The sequence below is a fragment of the Phascolarctos cinereus genome, unplaced genomic scaffold, assembly GCF_003287225.1.
Source record: "Phascolarctos cinereus isolate Bilbo 61053 unplaced genomic scaffold, phaCin_HiC Scaffold_726;HRSCAF=1367, whole genome shotgun sequence".
Lineage (NCBI taxonomy): Eukaryota > Metazoa > Chordata > Mammalia > Diprotodontia > Phascolarctidae > Phascolarctos > Phascolarctos cinereus.
In genome coordinates, this window is record NW_027556098.1 from 197,418,272 (window position 1) to 197,426,095 (window position 7,824).

A 7,824-nucleotide genomic window follows, 5' to 3' on the forward strand; every position below is an offset into this window, starting at 1 on the left:
GGACCTGAGTTCAAATCCCGCCTCAAACCAAACACTTGACACCTACTAGCTGTGTGACCCTGGGCAAGTCACTTAACCCCAACTGCCTTAAAAAAAAAAAAGGGTTTCAATGACATACCAAGTTACATAGCTATTAATTATCTGAGGCAGAATTTAAACTCAGTTTTTCCTGACTCCAAATCCTACACTCTACTCACTGGGACATCTAGCAGCCTGCATATTGGTAATTAAATAAAAGCATGTTAGACTGAACTGAAGATCGAATCAAACTGAACAGTTTGATTGTGAACTGAGGATGTTTTTGTTTCAAATAAAATTATTTCTGTGGAAAACTAATGATGCATTTGTGGAAAACAAAACTTAGCGACACACATATGTATACATATATATATACACACACACACATATGTATATATAGTCACACATATATGTGTATGTGTATGTATTTACCCTTTAAATCAGTTTACAAAAACCCTTCTGACTTTCAAATTCTGTGATTTTGTGAAATGCATGAAGTCTGAGAGGCTTTGTGGTGTAGTAGAAAGAATACCAGACTTGGTTTGTTTGTGAGGTCTGATACTTCCAACCTCAGTTCACAAAACTGATCGGGTGATAAGTTTTACTCTTTTTGCTTTATGGGATCGTTGTGGACTTTTAAGGGAATGGGGAAGTAGATTAGCCTCATGTCTAATGCATGTCTGTAGTATTTAAAAAAATAACCCAGTGCAGGGGGGAAATGTTACATAAACCTTAAAAAATCATAAGAATAATGTTATTCATTATAATTGTTCTGAAGTTTTGATATTTATATTCAGTGAAGGAATATCCACCCAATAAAATCATGTAGCTTTCAAAGTATTAAAATGTCACATTGTATTTAAATATCTTTGGGAATTCATTGAGATCACAGTGAAGTCTATATTTAACTTGTTTGTAAGAAATTTTAAAAGGACTATTTCCAAGTGCGTTGGAATGTTGATCACATTTAATGTATAATTTACTTGATCTCTGTTCTGCTATGTTCAGTGGGAAGAAGGGGCACATAAAATTCCTCTGGAACTAACTAGAAGCTATTATAATGATTGGAAATGATGTGTGAAAACAATTTTTTGAGTTAAAAATATAATTCCACCAATCCTGTCTGTTCTCTTAAAGGAAAGATTTAAGAATTATAGGTAATTATGGTTTCTGAGAGCAAGAGAGAGATTAATATCTTCACTTGTCATTTTTCCTTGTGCTTAATGGATTCATAACTTGTAGGTGGTTGTAAGTTTTTCTCATCTAAAATGATTATGACTCATCCACCCAGATACTTGCTATCATTACCTCTAGTAGGAAGAATAGTTAGCAGACCAACATTTCTAAATGTTTATTCTAAATTTGCAAATCTAGATGTGGGGATTTCATTCACTCACATAGCTTCAACCATCATCCCTTTGATGATCCCCCAGTTTGTGCTTCCTACTCTTTCTTCTTTTCTGAGGATAAGATCTGAGATTACAACTATTCACTGGACATCTGCAACTAGATTGTGCTAGCACTTTAACCTCAATTTTGTCAGACTGAACTCATCATCTTTCCCTCAAAACACATTCCTTTACTGGTCTTCCCTATTTCTGTTAATGGCATTACCTTCCTTGATACCCAGGCACTTAACTCTTATTCATCTTTGAATATTCCTCCTCTCTTACCTTATGACCGCCTCCATCTTCCCTGCCCTGAAACATCTAATCCATTACCAAATTCATGGAATGCTGCTTCAAAAATGTCTCACCTCTTCCTCTCTTTTGCTCGTTACCTCTGAAGTGAAGTGGACAATAGAGACACTTTTTCAACCGGCCTCTCAACCTTGTCTTTTCTTTTCCAAAGAACCCTATTCATCACTGCCAGATTAATCTTTCTAAAGCATCTGTTTGATCTTTTAATCAGCCCTGTATCAAAACTTTTAATAGTTCCCCTTTGCCTACCAAATATAGTACAAATTCTTCAGCCATGAATTTAATGTCCTCCAGAATCTACCCCCAATTTACTTTTTTAACTCTCACATTCACAGCAATATAGATTTAGAGATGGTAGAGTCTTCAAGACAATCTCAACCATGCCCTTAATTTCAGCAGAGGAAACTGAGGCTTAGAGACAATGTAACTTGCCCAAAATCATACAGTTTTTTAAAAGTGAAATTCACTATTTCCCAAACATATCCCATATTTTTATGCCTCCACAGGTTCCATAGGCCTCGAATGCCTCCTTACCCTAGGCATCTAGGCTTCCATTTCTGTCTACTGAAATCCTATCCATAAATGTTAAGATCCAACTAAAATGCAGTACCATCTCTCCCAAGAAGCCTACTCTGATGGCTCCGGGTAGAAGTGGTCTTTCCCTCCTCTGAACTATCATTTAATCTTTATGTGTCTTTCTTATGCACTTATCAAGTCCTACATTGTATAATAGTTACATCTCTATATTTCTTAGCTCTCCCACCAATAGTTTCTAAACTCCTTGAGAATAGGAACCATGTCCTACACCTTTGCATCTTGAAATTACTCAGTAAATGTAAATGTTAATGAATTTAGTTGAACTGAATATACTTATACCCATCACCATATGTGTGTGTGTGTGTGTGTGTGTACATATATATATATGTATATGTATATATATATGGTGAGACAATGGAGTGAAGTGACTTACCCAGGGTCACACAGCTAATAAGTGTCAAGTGTCTGAGACCACATTTGAACTCAGGTCTTCCTGAATCCAGGGTTGGTGCTCTATCCACTGTATACCTATCACCATACTTAAAATATCTTAACATACAGTTAAAGCTGCTTCAAAAGAAGCATACCATAAATGTAGTGGTCACAATTCATGTTAGCAATAAATGATGACACGACCACCATAGAAAATTTTCCTCATAATGAAATTCCAAACGTGATAAAATTCAAGAAAAAAATAACCTTATAAGACAATATTAATGACCATGAAATATAAATGAATTTCAGTGTTGGGCAAATGAAGTAATATGCTAAGAGAAAAAATAATAACTAGAAAATAGGCCTAATGACATTGTCTTTTTTTTTTTTTTGGTGAGGTGGGGGAAAGACCAGTCTATATTCAGAGAGGTTCATCAACAGATTTGCTTTAGGGTGATCTGCTTTTTTAAATCACAGTAACTCTCAAAAACATTGTACTAAATTATAAAGCGGTTATGATCTGCTCCAATGGAGGGAGCACCCACACCAATGAAATCCGATTTCTCAACTAATGGAGAAAAATCCATACTGTATTTTTAGAATGATGATCAATATGTTATCATTCTCAACCAAAGTAATGTGAAGACATTAAACAAGCATGTTATCGCTAGCAAAAAAAAAAAGCATCAGAATGATGGGTATCCTCAGGAAAGATAATGGAAACAAAACAATATCCTCTCTATTAAAAATGGTGCAGTTACACCTTCAATACTATCTGTATCCAGCTCCAGTATTTGCACTATTAAGATATAATAGAGGGTCAAGAATAGGTCAATTAGATACCCCGGAAGGCATGGCTGAGAGAGCAGAAGTTCTCAGATGTCCATCCAGCAGTTATCAATGGGGAGGTCAGGTAAGTTCTGGAGTGACTCTCTTCCTTGCACAGCGTGTAGACCAAGGCCATGTTGCCCCTTTGGCTGGAGAACCAGGCTGGGCTCCAACTCTGCTCCAGCTGTGCCCAGGTATGCTGAGAACTCACAAACCCGGAGACTCATCCCGCCTGTGCCCTTGATTCCAGGTGCCCAGCACAGCCAAGCTCGTGGTCCCAAGAAGCACCTGAAGCGTGTGGCAGCCCCAAAGCATTGGATGCTTGATAAGTTGACAGGAGTGTTCGCTCCTAGACCCTCCACAGGCCCCCATAAGCTGAGGGAGTGCCTCCCCTCATCATCTTCCTTAGAAATAGACTCAAGTATGCCCTGACGGGAGATGAGGTAAAGAAGATCTGTATGCAGTGGTTCATCAAGATTGATGGCAAAGTCCACACTGACATTACCTACCCTGCTGGCTTTATGGATGTCATCAGCATCGATAAGACAGGAGAACATTTCCGTCTGGTATATGACACCAAGGGCCGTTTTGCTGTTCATCGCATCATGGCTGAAGAGGCAAAATATAAATTGTGCAAAGTGAGAAAGATCTTTGTGGCTACAAAAGGGATCCCTTATCTGGTGACCCATGATGCCCGTACGATCCGTTATCCAGATCCTCTAATCAAAGTGAATGACACCGTCCAGATTGATTTAGAGACTGGCAAGATCACTGAATTCATCAAATTTGATACTGGCAACCTATGTATGGTGACCGGTGGTGCTAACCTGGGTCGAATTGGTGTGATCACCAACAGGGAGAGGCATCCAGGCTCTTTTGATGTTGTCCATGTGAAGGATGCCAATGGCAATAGCTTTGCCACTAGGCTTTCAAATATTTTCGTTATTGGCAAAGGTAACAAGCCTTGGATTTCTCTACCCCGTGGAAAAGGTATCCGTCTCACCATTGCTGAAGAAAGAGATAAGAGATTGGCAGCCAAACAGAGCAGTGGATAAATGAAGATGAGGACTAGTGGAATATGTGATCAGATAAAGCTGTTACAGCATGGAAAAAAAATTCCTTTTGTCAATTTTGGTAGTTGATACTGTTATGGGTAGTCATCTGTTTCCTTTATGTTGTCTGATTTATTGGAGTATAGCTCTGTGGACTGATTTTATTTAGTAAATTTACTTTTTCTTGGTCAACTTTTGATTTATTCTAGTTTAATAAAACAGCATATATTATTTCTGCCTTTTATAATTTGTTGGCTTTTGCAAACTAGTCTGAGATTAATATCTGTGAGCATTCTATATGCATTTGAAAAGAATGCTTACTCTCTGCTTATCCTGTTACCTCTTTGTCTCATTGTGGTCATATTTGTAACACAGTGAGGTCAGAGGTCATTCTTATTTTTTAATGGGTTATAATGTATTTTATTTTCCTTGAGCTTTGGAAGAGTATAGACTATCTAAAAGAAGCCTTTACAAAAAAAAATTGGCTGAAGTTTTACTGTCAGTAAAGTCTTTTTAATGTGACCTTGAATTCGATTCTTCAAACCAGTCCCTTCTGAATCTGACTGGAAATAATTTAATTTCTGGAAATTTACCTGGCAAAATGCCACAATATCTGGAAGTCATTCTATTTGATGAATTTGATAACATTGGTATAATCTCAATTTCCACTACATGTGGTTGCTTAAAAAGTTTCCATTCAAGATTTGCAATAATGTCTTAGTGTTTTTTTTTTTAAATAACATTGTCAGAGACATTTGGCACTTAATAAAAATGGGAGGGGACTTCTGGTGCCAAGATGGTGGAGTGAGGAAGGAACCTTCTGAAGCCCTCTCAAATTCCTCTCCAAACAACTGGACAGTCACCTCAGAATTGATCTAGAAACAGGGAAGCATCTTACCAGCACTGTAGGAAGATCAATCTCACTGGGGTGGGAAGAGAGCAAGGTCCGAGAGCAGCAGTGCCCTCCTGCAAACCAGCATCCCTCAGGCAAGTAAGCACTCTGTGCAATGCAGCAAGGCCCTATTCCAGTGACCCTAACCCCAGCACAGGCCACCAGGGAGGCCTGGAACCCATTGCTGACCAGTGGTGAGATTCTGTCCCAAGGCCGGCCAGCAATGAGTCCCTGACCCTGGGGCCTAATAGTAGTGACAGCCTGTTTCCATAGCAATTCAGCAGAAGGGCCTGCTAGCAGAGAGACACCTGTTTCTATATCAACCCAGGAGTAGGGACTGCACTGCTGGGGTAAACCAGCAAAGATATCCCTCTTCCAGGGCCATCTATCAGAAAGACTCTGTTACCATGACACTCAGAGGCAAGGCCTCACCCCTGGAGCAGGTCAGTAGCTAAACCTCACACCCAGGGGAGGCCAACACGGAGGTCCCACCCTCCAGTACAAGCCAGAAGAGAAACCTACTCTCTAGAGAAAGCAAGCATCTAAATCCTAAAGTTCAATGAAAGCCAGCAGTAAGACCCAGAGCCCCAGTACAAAAAGCTTGGGACAACGCAGGACCAGAATCCAACCATCACATAAAAATGCCAAGTCACAAGAAAAGGCAAAAAAATGAGCAAAGAGCAAAAAAAGAGCTTGACTACAGAAAGCTACTACAGTGACAGGGAGAATCAAGGCATACCTTTAGAAAAGGACAATAATGTCAAAGTGGCCACATGTGAAGCCTCAAAGAAAAATGTAATTTGATCTCAGGCCCAAAAAGAATTCCTGGGAGAGCTTTAAAAGGATTTTAAAAAGCATATTGGAGAAGTAGAAAGAAAATAATTGGGAAAAGAGATGAGAATAATACAAGAGAATCATGAAAAAAGAGTCCAATAGCATGGGAAAAGATATACAAAAATCTACCAAGGAAAATAACTCCCTAAAAATAGAATTGGTCAAGGAAAAAGGAAGTATAAAAGCTCACTGAAGAAAGTAATTCTTTAAAAATTAGAATTGAATGTGTCGAAGCTAAAGACTCTATGAGACATCAACATACCATAAAACAAAGCTTAAAAAATTAAAAACAAAGAAGAAAATGTAAAATTCCACATTGGAAAAATAACTGACCTAGAACATAGATCCAGGAGAGATAATATAAGAATTATTGGTCCTGAATGCCATGGTAAAAACAAAAGCCTGGACAGCATCTTTCAAGAAATTACCAAAGAATACTACAATGATATATTAGAACCAGAGAGCAAAATTGAAATTGAAAGAATCCACCAATAACCACCTGAAAGAGATTTCAAAATGAAAACTCCTAGGAACAGCAGAGCCAAATTCCAGAACTCAGAAGTCAAGGAGAAAGTACTGCAAACTTCCAAAAAGAAACAATTCAAGTACTGTGGAGCTACAGTCAGGATTACACAGTATTTGGCAGTTTCCACATTAAAGAACCAGAGGGCTTGGGATATGATATATAAGAAGCATAAGAGTTAGAATTACAACCAAGAATCACCTACCCTGCAAAATTGAATATGCTCTTTCAGGGAAAAACGAATATTTAATGAAATAGAGGAATTTCAAGCATTTTTATGGAAAGACCAGAGCTGAATAAAAAATTTGACTGCCACATATAAGACTCAAGGGAAACATTAAAGAAAATTAAAAAAAGAAAGAGAATACATAAGAAATTCAATAAGGTTAAACTGTTTATATTTCTATATGGCAAGATATTTCTAAATCAACAACTTTATTACTACTAGGGCAATTAAAAGAAGTATAGGTATGGGACAGCTAGGTTGCACAGTGGATAGAGCATCAGCCCTGGAGTCAATAATACTTTCTAGCTGTGTGACTGTGGGCAAGTCACTTAACCCCAATTGCCTCACTAAAAAAAAAAAAAAACAAAGAGAAAAAAGGAGTATATGTAGATAGAGGTTGTGAATATAAGGTGACTTCAATGAGATAATACCACCAAAAACAAAACAAAGGAGTGAGAAAGAAAATTGTACCGGAAAATGTAGGGGGGGAGATTGAATGGAGCAAATTTACCCCCATAAAAGAGGCATGAAAGAGCTATTACAAAAGCTTTAACCTTATTCTCACCAAAATTGGCTCAAATAGGGAATAACATACACACTCAGTTGAATATGTAAATATATCTTACCTGGAAGGGGCAGGAGGTGACTGATAAAAGGGAGGGTATATTGTGGAAGGCAGTGATCAGAAGTAAAACACTTATGAGCATGAAAAGGATGGTGGATAAGAGAGAGGGGAATAAACAAGTGAAAATGGCATGGAGAGAAATACACAGTTAGAT

At 38.1% G+C, this 7,824-nt stretch overlaps 1 pseudogene; it reads left to right on the forward strand.

Moving 5' to 3' along the window:
• The first annotated feature begins 3,821 nt into the window (after positions 1–3,821).
• On the forward strand, positions 3,822–4,647 carry LOC110213285 (small ribosomal subunit protein eS4-like; annotated as a pseudogene).
• The last annotated feature ends 3,177 nt before the right edge of the window (positions 4,648–7,824 follow it).